Source organism: Phyllostomus discolor, chromosome 3, assembly GCF_004126475.2.
Source record: "Phyllostomus discolor isolate MPI-MPIP mPhyDis1 chromosome 3, mPhyDis1.pri.v3, whole genome shotgun sequence".
Taxonomy (NCBI): domain Eukaryota; kingdom Metazoa; phylum Chordata; class Mammalia; order Chiroptera; family Phyllostomidae; genus Phyllostomus; species Phyllostomus discolor.
This window is the reverse complement of record NC_040905.2, coordinates 182,208,219-182,222,016: the sequence shown is the minus strand read 5'-3', so window position 1 is coordinate 182,222,016 and position 13,798 is coordinate 182,208,219. Positions and strand designations below refer to the sequence as shown.

The window sequence follows — 13,798 nt, the reverse complement described above, 5'->3', positions numbered from 1 at the left end:
TTCCAATTAATAACATAACCGCAGCTAGAGAAGCATACTGAAATACTTATGGGTAAAACGGCATGATTCTAAATCTGCTTTAAGAAACTGGAGAGAAGTGAAAAAAAAAAAATGTTAATCACTAAACTGGGTGACAGGTACATCAAAGTTCATTTTAAGATTCTCTCCACTTTTGTTCATGTTTACATTTTTATAATAAAGTTTTTAAATGATAACCAAAATTTAAACCACACATCTAAAAATTGTGGAAGTTAAACTTGAGAAAATTATCTCAGTGGAGTAGAATAAAAGACCAAAATGTAGAAAATATGAGAATATGCAAATGAGAATCAATCTAACTTACTATCCAAATAACAGGAGTTCCCAAGAAAAAAAAATATAAGAATTTAATAAAATTTCCAAGAACAGCCCTGGCTGGCATAGCTCAGTGGATTGAGTGCAGGCTACGAACCAGGCATCGCAGGTTCGATTCCCAGTCAGGGCACATGCCTAGGTTGTAGGCTATGGCCCCTAGCAACCACACATTGATGTTTCTCTCTCTCTCCCTCTCTCTCTCTCCCTCCCCCCCCTCTCTCTCTCCCTCCCTCCCTTCCCTCTCTAAAAATAAATAAATAAAATCTTTAAAAAAAAAAATCCAAGAACAGAAGGGTTCAAGTTTCCAGACTGAAAGAAGCCTCCAAGTATATTAATTATAGGAAATGATAAAACAGCTAAACTGAAATTGAGAAAACTCATCTACCTGACCATATGGACAACAGTATTCATGGGAGTTTTACAATCCAGTTACAGAATCTGGAATCATAAATAAAAGTGAAAAAGGAAACCAGTAAAACAGGAAAATAAGAAAATTATTAACTCCAAGAAAAACAAAAGATTTTCCAAGAAAGGAAATGTGATCAAATTACTACACAACTGAGGATGGTCGTCAATGTGTGTGTGTATGTATTCAAAATAAGGTAAATACTAGATATGCTATGACTATACCAGAGAAGGTAGAAGAAGCGAAAGTGGTGATAAAAGGGAGTGGTACAAGGTTACTCTTAAATGCCCTGATTGTAAGTAAAAAAAAAAAAAAAAAAAAAGTAAAAGTTAAGCTCTGGCTTGTGTGGCTCAGTGGATTAAAGGCCTCCTGTGAACCCATTCCATTCCTAGTCAGGTCACTGCCTGGGATACAGGCCAGATCCCCAGTTGGGGCCACGTGAAAGGCAACCGATCAATGTGTCTCTAACACATTGAAGTTTCTCTCCCTTTCTCCCTCCCTTCCCACCTTTTGAAAAATACATTAAAAAAATTTCTTAAGTTAAAAATTTAAAAATCATTAAGTAATAATACTTAATAATCTGAAGGTGAAAACTGAACCAGAAAGTAAAACTAGAGAAAGGAAATGTGGGAGGGAATAAGTAAAAGATACTAATTTCTCTTTAACATCCTAAGACTAGAAGAATTTTTTTATTTTTAAAACTATGTACACACAACAGCCAAAATATAACAACTCCAGTGTCTATCAAAAGGTTAATGGATAAAGAAAATGTGGTATATGATGGCAGCATAGATAAACACAGTACTCACCTGTTCCCATAACCACATCAAAATTACAACTTAACTACAAAACAACCATCATTCAGAACCACCTGAAATCTGGCTGAATGAAAGTCCTACAACTAAGGATATAAAGAAGGAGCCACACTGAGACTGGCAGGAGGGGCAGAGACACAGAATTAAAATAGAAAAGTTAAAGACAAATATATTTGCTTTGAAAGAGAGAATCTTTTACATATCCAGAGTCTTAACAGTAGGTCTTAAATCACTTGAAAACTTTTATGTAGTCCTAGAAAACAGTTCCTATATAAATCACCTACCTAATACTATTTCCCTTAACTTCTTCTACATTACAATTAACTTCAAGTTTTCATTAAGATTTTATTAACATTTCATACATATAATTTGAAAGAGATCAGAAAATAGTTTTTAAAGAGAAAATAAAAACTGCAAGAAGTATAGTAAATGTACCTATTCACCCTTCAACCCTGCCCTGACAGAGGCAAAGATGAAGCCTGTCTTAGAAAGCAAGTAGGTAGAGAATGGAGCTTCTCATTTCTAATATCCAACTGGCCCAATCTCCCAGGATTGCGTCAAAGAATCTGACTAAAATTGCTGCCAAAGCCTGGAGTCCTAAGCAGCCAAATTTGTTCCCCATTTATATGTATTTATACTGAAGTGGACAAATGCCACCAGATGGCACCAAACCTCAGCCAGAACCTGGTCAGATTTGGATCAAGCAGCTCCAGGCCAACTAGAAATAACACTGGGCTCATATTTTGTATGATTAGATTTTTTAACTCCACTTACCTCATTATGGTGGAGGTTTACTCACCACCACCAAGATAATTATTCCAAACATTCTAGAATATGACCCTCTAGATTTAGATCATATTTTAATACTTTAATGTGTTGCTATATGTTAAAATTAAATAATGTCATTTATGGTGATGTAATATGCATGCATATAAAATGTGTATTTCATACATTATCCATTCAATAAAATAGAAAACTATGAATCCATATAGACATAAATAAATAAATTTGAAAAGGTGATGCTCTGGCCAGGTAGCTCAGTCAGTTAGAGCATCATACAGATAGATCAAGGCTGTGGGTTTGATCCCAGGTCGGGGCATGCACAAGAAACAACCAATGAAGGCATAAATAAGTGGAACAACAAATCAATGTCTGTCTGTCTTGGTCTCTGTCTCTTGTCTCTCCCTTCCTCCCTCCCTTCTTCTAAGAGAAATTTTTAAAAAATCAAAAAGTTGAGTAGCAATTAACAAAATAGTTCGCCACAAAATACTTATTACAAAGGGGAAGAGTAACTTCTTAAAAGCCTGGAAGACATTCCTAAGTCACCAAAATGGACACCAGTAGTGAGACAAATCAAAATCATGTGCCACCTAAAATAAACATGAGGAAATTATATTGACTTAAAAATTAAGGGACATTCTGCAAAATAAGTCTCCTGTAACCATCAAAAACTATCAAGGGCTTGAAACCTCATCAAGGACTTGAAAGTCTAGAAAAGACAAAGGAATGATTACATAGAGTCTGAAAGAGAATACAGAGACAGGACAATTAAAACCAACACATGATTCTGAACTAGATCCTTTTGCTACAAAAACAATATTAAGACTACTGGCAAAATAGAATGGGGCTTGAAAATTAGATGGTACTAATGTCTCAATATTAACATCCTGATTGTTGATAGCTATAGTGTGATTATGTAGAATAACTTTGTTTGTAGGAGATAAACCAAAATATTTGGAGGAATAGTAAGACACCAGAGACTGGCAACTTACTCTCAAATGGTTCAGGAAAACAGTTCCTTTGAGCTTTTCTTTAAGTTTGCAATTTTTAAAAAAATTTTTTCAATCATTTTTTAAAGAGTGGCTGCCAAAGGATATTCATAAATATATTAGAATGATTGCCTAAGGCAGCAATTTTCGATGGGTACGCAGCAAGAATTTTTAAAACATGCAATACATGACTATTTAGACACAGCACTGACCTCTTTTCCCTTAGATTATCAAATTAAAAAATGACAACAGCCAATATAACAATAGCTGTCCAGTGTGAATTAATCAAAATTTTACCTATTTTTTTTTATCAGATCAACACAAAATACATTTCTGGTGTGCCACAGATGTTTAGTAATTAGTTTATATGTGCCATAAGATAAAAGGTTGAAAATCTCTGGCCTAAGTTATTGAAGGGGAAAAGAAGAAAGAACGGGAATAAAAAGAAATGGGTTCACAGCCCTGACCGGGCAGAGTGTCGTTGGTTAGAGTATTGTCCCTATACACCAAGGTTGCAGGTTTGACCTGGTGAGAGTACATACAAGAATCAACCAATGAATGCATAAATAAGTGGAATTAAAAATATTAGCCCTGGCTGGCGTAGCTCAGTGGATTGAGCACGGGCTGCAAACCAAAGCATCGCAGGTTCAATTCCCAGTCAGGGCACATGCCTGGGTTGCAGGCCACAGCCCCCAGCAACTGCACATTGATGTTTCTCCCTCTCTCCCTCTCTCTCTCTCTCTTTCTCCCTCCCTTCCCTCTCTAAAAAATAAATAAATAAAATCTGAAAAAAAAAAATTACCCTGGCTGGTGTGGCTCAGTGGACTGAATGCCAGCCTGCAAACAAAGGGGTCACCAGTTGGATTCCCAGTCAGGGCACATGTGTGGTTTACAGGCCAGGTCCCCAGTTGGAGGCACATAAAAGCAACCATACATTGATGTTCTCTCTCTCTTTCTCCCTTCCTTTCCCCTCTCTCTAAAAAAATAAATAAAATCTTTTAAAAATATTTTAAAAATTGATGTTTCTCCCCTTCAAATAATTTAAAAAATTTTTTTAAAGATTTTATTTATTTACTATTTATTTTTAGAGAAGGGAGGGAGAAAGAGAGTGAGAGAAAAACATCAAAGTGTGGTTGCTGGGGGCCGTGGCCTGCAACCCAGGCTTGTGCCCTGACTGGGAATCGAACCTTCGATACCTTGGTTTGCAGCCCACGCTCAATCCACTGAGCTATGCCAGCCAGGGCCAAATAATTTTAAAAGTTTTTTAAATGAGAAAAGAAAAAAAGAAACGGATACATATATACATACCAACCAACAAACAAACAAGAAAAGATGTGGAATGAGCAAAATAATGATAAAGCGCAGTGAATTCATATGTATGATTATTAATCCAATGCTAGAAAAAACAAAAAATTGTTTAAATAACTATTGGCATGTGTGACTAAATCTGGAGTAGGGCCCACCTCAGGCATGACTTTGTGCTAGAGGTAACCATAGGAGGGAGAAAGCTAACTAAAGACTTTCCATTTCTAGAGAGCTGAAAGAGGTTGCTTCTGGGCAGTGAGGAAATGGTAAGGGACTAGTCTTTTTATAAACTTTATAGTGTTTGACTTTAAAAAGGATATAGCTGAATTGTTTTTATAAATTAAACAGTTTAACTTAAAATGAAAGAAGTATCAAGTTAGTAATGTGAAAGCAGCAAGGAGTCTAGATTGGCAGGATTTGGAAGGCCAGGCAAATTTTGAGAGGTAAAGAGTAAGCCAAAAGTCAAGAATCCATATAGGCAAGTCGGTTATATATCATCAGCCATCAGGAAACAGATGAAACTTGTTATTGCAAAGGACATTTAACCATGAGTTCAGTAGCTCATGAATGCAGCTGATATCAGGGCACAGCTGGTCTTGTATCATGAGATGAAGAATAAATACAGGTGGCTTGAGAATGAAGTAACTAATGACAGCCTAGTTACCACTTTCCACAGTAATCTTCCTTGGAGCTAGTGCCACTTTGAATGCCCACAAAATCAGTGCATCCCTACTCTCATGAACAATTCTGACTTAATTACTATTTATAGCCCTTAATCTCCTCAGACTCAGTTGAATCCTAAATGGTCTAATTACTGGACTCTCCCTCCAGCCCAAATGCCAATGTGAGCCCCAACTCTAATTCTGAAATTCTTGTTCTAAAAGTATACTGAGTTTCTGCTTGTCGTGGCCATTGTCTCCCTGAAGGCTGTACTCTGTTCCAAACTCCATCTCAGGGGGTCTCCATCTAATCCTTTTACCAGACAACTTCCTGACAAACCTCCCTGTCTGAACATCCAAGTATCCTGCTTTGGGAGCCAGGGGAAAATATAGTTAAGGCAGACAGAATTAATACACTTTAGAGTTAGGAATGCAAATTAATTTGTGTAACCTTGGATTCTAACTCTGTGTGAGCCATAGTTTTGCCACATATAAAAAAAGTCATTCAGTGATACTTCATGATGAATGTCACGCACCTCTTTGATGATGGCAGCACCTCTTTGATGATCAAGTGCTTACTATGTGCCAGGTACTGTTCTAAATTCTTTAAATATATTAACCAATTTAATTCTTAAAACAACCCTATGCAGTAGGTACTATCATCAAATCCACACTACAAGTGAGGAAAGTGAATAAAAAGGGTTTTAGAAACTTGCACAATGTCACACAACTAGCAACTAGATGAGTCTGGATATTACATATATATGTATATATATATATGTGTATATACATATGTGTGTGTATATATATGTAGTCAAGCACAAATAACATTCCTTTTTTATTACAAAATCATAAGAATATAATCTTATGATTATAATCTTTTGTAACATAACAAAATCACACTCAAGCACACCATATGACATTTTAGGTGAAGTGTTCAAATTGCTGTCTTGCTCTCCCAGACATTCACATACCCTACCAACCATATTCAAGGAGGCATTACTTCTGCTGGACCCTTACTTAGCACAAGCAGGGCATTTGTTAATTGCTCGATAAACAGTATCTATCATTATCTTAGTAATTCTCTGTTGAGTTAGAAATTTTCTCATCTGAGATTAGACTCCTCTTGACCTGAAACATGCCTGGCCCATTATATTGAACTGTTTTCTACACGTGTGAGGCTGGCTCAGTTCCAGGCAGTCTTATTTCAACTAAATAGGAAACTCTAGAACTACCTCCACTTCCCATAAGTGGTTCTAAATAACAACTGTATACTACTAAATAGTAACGTACACTATCAGGTCACAATATTTGCAAATAGTTTAATGATTAATAGAATCAGGAAAAAAAATATGATCATATCCATAGATGGGGAAAAGGCATATAACAGATTTCAGTATCCATTCTTGATTTTTAAAACAATTTTTTTAAAAAGCCAGATACTTCAAAAAGGTAAACAATATATCTAACTTAAACTCAACATAACTTTTAAATTATTATTTTTTAATCTTCACCTAAGGACATTTTTTTCATTGCTTTTAGAGACAGAGGAGTGGAGAGAGAAAGAAATATCAATGTGAGAGAGGAATATTGATCACTGCCTGCTTGTACACACCCCAAATGGGGATGGAACCTGCGACCTGGGTAAGTGCCCTGACCAGGAATCAAACCTGCGATCTTTTGGTCCACGGAACGATGCTCCAATCAACTAAGCCACACCAGCCAAGGCCCAACATAATTTTTAATAGGTGCCACAATCTCAGTAAATCTCAGTAAAGTCAGGAAAAGATAATGATATGCTTTAACATAATAGTTACTTAATATTTTCTGCATATAGCAGCCAGTATAATTAAATAGGACAAAGAAAAATAAAAGGAAAAAGAGGAAAGGAGGAGAGGCGAGGAGGAGGAAAGAAAGGAAAAGAAAAAAAGAAATAAGATATCATGACTATCTACTTAAATGGTTCACTTGGAAACCTAGAAACAATCAACTGGATGCCCTAACTGGAATGGCTCAGTGGAATGAGGGCTGGTTGGCACACCAAAGGGTCACTGGTCTGATTCTCAGTCAGGGGCACATGCCTGGGTTGCAGGCCAGATCCCTGGATAGGGGGCACCAGAGGCAACCACACATTTGATGTTTCTCCTCCTCTCTTCTTCCCTCCCCCTTTCTCTAAAACTAAATAAATAAAATCTTTAAAAAAAAATCAACTGGAAAATTATTCCAAATGGCAATAGAACCCAGTTGAGTGCTGGTACAAATTAACACAATAAATTCAATAAGACTCCCACAAACAAATATCCATTTAGAAAATGGAAGAAAATATCCTATTTCAATAGCAACAATAAATTATGTAGAAATACACAAATGTGCAAAATTAATAATTAATAAAAAAGGATGAGGGTAATTACTCTTTAATAATACCAAAAGAAAAAAGAATGCTGCAATTAAGTATGTTATCCTGTGTAAAAAAAAGTATCTAGACAGACCTTACATACTTCACTAACAAGTAACTCAACACTGATCACAAAACTGATGTAAAACATAAAACCATGAAACATCTAGAACACAACATAGGAAAAAATCTAAATAACCTTGGATTTAGCCACTTTCTATTTACCATGCCAAAGGCACACATACAAAACAGAACTGATAACTTAGCCTTCATTAAATTTAAAAACATGTTCTGTGGAAGACAATGCCTAGAGGATAAGACAACAAACCACAAAGTGGGGGTAAATATTTTCAAAAGACCCATCTGGTAAGATTTATCCATAATAGAATCAAGGAACCTGGCCAAGATGGAGGCATAGGTAGATGCACTTTACCTCCTCACACAACCAAAAGAAGGACAACAACAAATCTAAAACGTGAAATAAAGAAAAATATACAGGGAACCAACAGTGAAAGGAAGCACTGGGAATCAAATCAACGATTTGGAGCAAAAGGAAGAAATAAACACTCAACCAGAACAGAATGAATAAACAAGAATTCAAAAAAATGAGGAGAGGCTCAGGAACCTCCACGACAACTTTAAACATTCCAACATCTGAATCATAGGGGTGCCAGAAGGAAAAGAGGAAGAGCTAGAAATTGAAAACTTATTTGAAAAAAATAATAAAGAACTTCCCCAATCTGACAGAGGAAACAGACTTCTAGGAAGTCCGAGAAGCTCAGAGAGCCCCAAACAAGTTGGACCCAAGGAAGTACACACCAAGGCTCATAATAATTACATTACCCAAGATTAAAGATAAGGAATCTTAAAAGCAGCAAGAGAAAAGGAGACAGTTACCTACAAAGGTGTTCCCATAAGACTATCAGCTGATTTCTCAACAGAAACTTTGAAGGCAAGAAGGAGCTGAAAAGAAGTATTCAAAATGATGAAAGACAAGGACCTACATCCAAGATGACTCTACCCAGCAAAACTATCATTTAGAATGGAAGGGCAGATAAAGTAATGTTAAAGGAATTCATCATCACCAAGCCCTTACTATATGAAATGTTAGAGAGGCAGAAAAGATTAAAAAATATGAACAGTAAAATGACAACAAACTCACAACTATCAACAACTGAATCTAAACAACAACAACAAAACAGCCCTGGCTGGTATAGTTCAGTGGACTGAGCATGGGCTTCGAACCAAAGGGATTACAGTTCAATTCCCAATCAAGGCACATGCCTGGGTTGCAGGCCAAGTCTCCAGTAGGGGACATGCAAGAGGCAACCACACATTGATATTTTTCTCCCTGTCTTTCTCCTTCCCTTCCCCTCTCTCTAAAAATAAATAAAATCTTTAAAAAAATAAATAAATAAAAATAAAAAACAAAACTAAGCAAACAATTAGAACTGGAACAGAATCACAGAAATGGAAACCACATGGAGGGTTATGAGAGGGGAAAGGGGAGAATGGGGGAAAAGATACAGGGGAAAGGGGAGAATGGGGGAAAAGATACAGGAAATAAGAAGCACGAATGGTAGGTACAAAATAGACAGAAGGAGGTTAAGAATAACATAGGCAATGGAGAAGCCAAAGAACTTACATGTACAACATCTCACTAGGATATACAGATGGCAAAGAAGCAAATGAAGATTCTCAACATTAATCATCATCAGAATTGCAAGTTAAAACAATGACATTCCACTACATGTTTATTAGAATATTTAAAATCCAATGTGCTGATGTGCTGACACCACCAAATGCTGGTGAGGATGTGAAACAACTAGAGATTTCATTCATTGCTGGTGGAATGTAAAATGGTACAACCACTTTGAAAAACAAGCTGGCAGTCTCCTACAAAATTAAACATACTCTTATCACACAATCTAGCAATTGTGCTCCTTGGTATCTGAAAACTTATATCCACATAAAAACCTGTACATGAATGTTTATAGCAGCCTTATTCATAATTACCAAAACCTGGATGTAACCAAGATGCCCTTCAACAGATAAATGGGTAACCAAACTGTGGTACATTCAGGCAATACGGTATTATTTAGTGCAAAAATTTAAATGAGCTCTCAAGCCACTAAAAGACATGAAGAATTTTAAGTGCATATTACTAAGTAAAAGTCAATCTGAAAAAAATAAATGAAAGTTCAAAAAAAGGCTACATACTTATGATTCCAATTAAATGATGTTCTGAAAAAGACAAAATTGTGGAGACAGAATACCAGTGGTTGGGGGAGTAGAGGAATTAATAGGTAGAGCACAGAGGACTTTTAGAGCTGTGAAAACACTCTGTATGATACTCTGATGGGTGCATGGCAATATATACATTTGTGAATGTACAACACCAAGAGTGCACTTTAATGTAAACTACATACTATACCACTGTTATGTATCAATGTAGGTTTATCAGTTGTGTAACAAATGTACCACTCTAGTGGGGAATGTTAATAACAGGTGAGGCTATGCATGTGTGGGCACGCTGGTGTGTGTGAAAACCTGTACTTTCCTCTCAATTTTGCTGTAAACCTCAAACTGCTCTCAGAAAATGTCTTTTACAAAATACCATTTACAGGGGGAGGTAGAAGACAGTATAGAAGAAATAAATGGTGATGGAAGAAGATTTGACTTGGGGTGGTGAACACACAATAAATATAGTGCACAGATGATGCGCTATAAAATTGTGCACATGAAATATGTATAATTTTGTCACCTAGTGCCAGGCCAATAAATTCAATGAAATAAAATAAGTAAAATTTAAAAATTTAAAAACCCACCCTCACTGGTGTGACTCAGTTGATTGGGGTTGTCCCAGCAAACCAAAAGGTCACTGATTTGATTCCCAGTCAGGGCACATGCCTGGAATGCTGGCCAGGTCCCCGGTTGGGGGCATAAAAGTGGCAACCAATCAATGTTTCTCTCATGCATTGATATTTCTCTCCCTCTCTCTCTCTCCTTCCCTTACCCTCCCTCAAAAAAATAAATAAATAAAATCCTTTTAAAATTTTTAAAAATACCATTTACAAAAAGGGAAAACAAAATAAGATATCTGGAACAGACACAAAAAAACACAAAGGACTTATATAAATGCAATGTCATAGGCCATTAACTACTAACAAAATCAAATCAGTAATCAAAACACTCCCAACAAACAAAATCCTTGGATGAGAGGGCTTCACAGGTGTATTTTATGAAATATTCAAAGAAGAATTAATACCTATCCTTCTCAAACTACTCCAAAAAACTGAAGAGGAGTGAAGGCTACCAAACTCAATTTATGAGGCCAGCACTACCCTGATACCAAAACCATACAGAGATACTACAAAAAAATAATTGTAGCCCTGGCCGGGTGTCTCAGTTGGATAAAGTGTCATCCCGTGTACCAAACAAGGTTCAACTCCTAACCAGAGCACATGATTAGATTGCAGTTTAGTCCTCAATCCAGGCACATTCCTGAACTGGGCACATAGGGAAGCAACCAATTAATGCTTCTCACATTGATGTTTCTCTCTCTCTCTAAAAAGCAATGAAAAAATGTCATCAGGTAAGAACAAAAATAAATAAATAAATAAATAAATAGCCTTCTGGATTTAAGGAAAAAATATTAACTTAATTCAACAATACATTAAAAAGATCACACACCTTGATTAAAGGAGATTTATTCCCAGAATGCAAGGCTGGTTCAATGTCTAGAAATCAATTAATGGATATATCACATAAACACAATGAAAATCACATGATCATAAACAGATGCAAACAAACAAACAAACAAAAAAAACAATTGATAAAATCCAACACCCATTCATGATAAAACTCTCAGCAAAGTGGGACTAGAGGCAACATACCTCAACATAATTAAGGCCATATATGACAAACCCACAGCCAACATCATACTCAATGGGCAAAAATTTGAAGCATTTCCCTTAAGATCAGGGACAAGACAGGGATGTCTGCTTTCACCACTCTTATTTCACCACAGTACTAGAAGTCCTGGCCACAACAATCAGACAAAAAGAAGAAATAAAAGGCATCCAAATTGGAAAGGAAAAAGTAAAACTGTCATTATTTGCAGATGACATCATAATGTATATAGAGAACCCTACAGATTCCACCAAAAAACTATGAGAATAAATGAATTCTGGGAGTAGCAGGATATGAATATCCAGAAATCAGCTATATTTTTATACACCAATAATGAACTATCAAAAAAGGAGACTAAGAAAACAATCCCATTTACAACTGCATCAAAATAAAATGGCTAGGAATAAATTTAAGGATGTAAGAATTGTACTCAGAAAATTATAAGACTCTGAAGAAAGAACTTGAAAATACAAATAAGTGGAAATATATATCATGTTCATGGAAAGGAAGAATTAACATCATTAAAATGTCCATACTATCAAAGCAATCTATAGATTCAATGCAATTCCTATCAAGATATCTATCAATGATGTATTTAACGAAACTACAACAAATATTTTAAAAAGTTATATGGAACCACAGAAGACTTCAAACAGCCACAGCAATCCTGACAAAGAAGTCAAAGTTGGAGGAATACTACCTGATATCAAACTAAACTACAAGGCCATAGCAATCAAAACAGCATGGTACTGGCATCAAAACAACACATAGATCAACAGAACACAATAGAGAGCTCATAAATAAACCCATACCTATAAGGTCAATTAATACATGACAAAGGAGGCAAGAATATACAGCGGAGTAATGACAGTCTCTTCAATAAATGTTATTGGGAAAACTGCACAGATACGGGCATAAAATGAAATTAGACCACTTTCTTACACCATATAGAGAAATAAACTAAAAATTAATTAAAAACTTAAAATGTTTAGACTTAAAACCATAAAACTCATTAAGAAAATATAGGCAGTAAACTGTTCGACCTCATTTTTATCAATATTTTTTAATATATTTCTCCTTAGGGAAGGGAAACAAAATAAAAAATAAACAAATGGGACCACACCAAACTAAAAAGTTTTTGCACAGCGAGGAAAACCATCAACAAAACAAAAAGACAACCTACCAAATGGGAGAAAATATTCTCCAAAGATGTTTCAGGTTAATGTCCAAAATACATATATAAGAAATCCACCCCCCAAAACAATCTAATCTAAAAAATGGGCAGAGAACCCCCAAAATTTTTTCTCCAAAGAGGACATATAGACGGCCAATAGATGTATGAAAAGATGCTCGACATCACTAATTATCAGAAAAGTGCAGATTAAATCAAAATGAGATATTACCTTACACCTATCAGATTGGCTATCATCAATAAATCAACAAGCTGCTTTTGCGTCTCAGCTACCTACAAGGCCATCCATACTGAGGAACACTTGGGAACTTCAGGGCCATGTGAGCCACAGCCATATCAGCAAGTACAAGGAGCACCCAGGAGACTGAGGTAATGCTGATGGCTTGCATTATTACAGGATCAACTTCAATAAATATTACACAGGTTACTTTGGGAAAGTTGGTATGAAGCATTACCATTTAAAGAGGCAATAGAGCTTCTGTCCAACTGTCAACCTTGATAAACTGTGGACCTTGGTCAGTGAGCAGACACAGGTAAATGCTGCCCAAAACAAGACTGGAGCTGCTCTTATCATTAATGTGATACAATCAATCTACTACTACAAAGTTCTGGGGAAGGGAAAGTTCCCCAAGCAGTCTGTTGTTGTTAAGGCCAAATTCTTCAGAAAAAAGCTGAAGAGAAGATTAAGAGTGTTTGGGGGTGGGGGGTGGGAGGGGGCTATGTCCTGGTAGCTTGAAGCCACACAAGGAGTTCATTAAATGCTCACAAATGCTTTTGTCAACAAACAAACAAACAAACTCGCCAGTTTTGGCGAGGATGGGAAGAAAAGGCAACCCTCCTGCTCTGTTGGTGGGATTGTAAATTGATCCAGTCACAATGGAAAACAATATGGAAGTTCCTCAAAAATGTAAAAACAGAACTACCATATGACCCAATGATTGATTACACTTCTGGGTATTTATCCGAAAAAATCCAAAACACTAATTCAGAA

General features: G+C 36.1%; 1 protein-coding gene and 1 pseudogene across 2 annotated transcripts in view; one reads left to right on the top strand and one right to left on the bottom strand.

The window, feature by feature from the left end:
- Nucleotides 1-13,798, bottom strand: part of UBE2R2 (ubiquitin conjugating enzyme E2 R2) — a 98,902-nt gene that overhangs the window by 48,395 nt on the left and 36,709 nt on the right. The window lies entirely within an intron of this gene.
- LOC114504036 lies at nt 10,199-13,605 on the top strand (annotated as a pseudogene).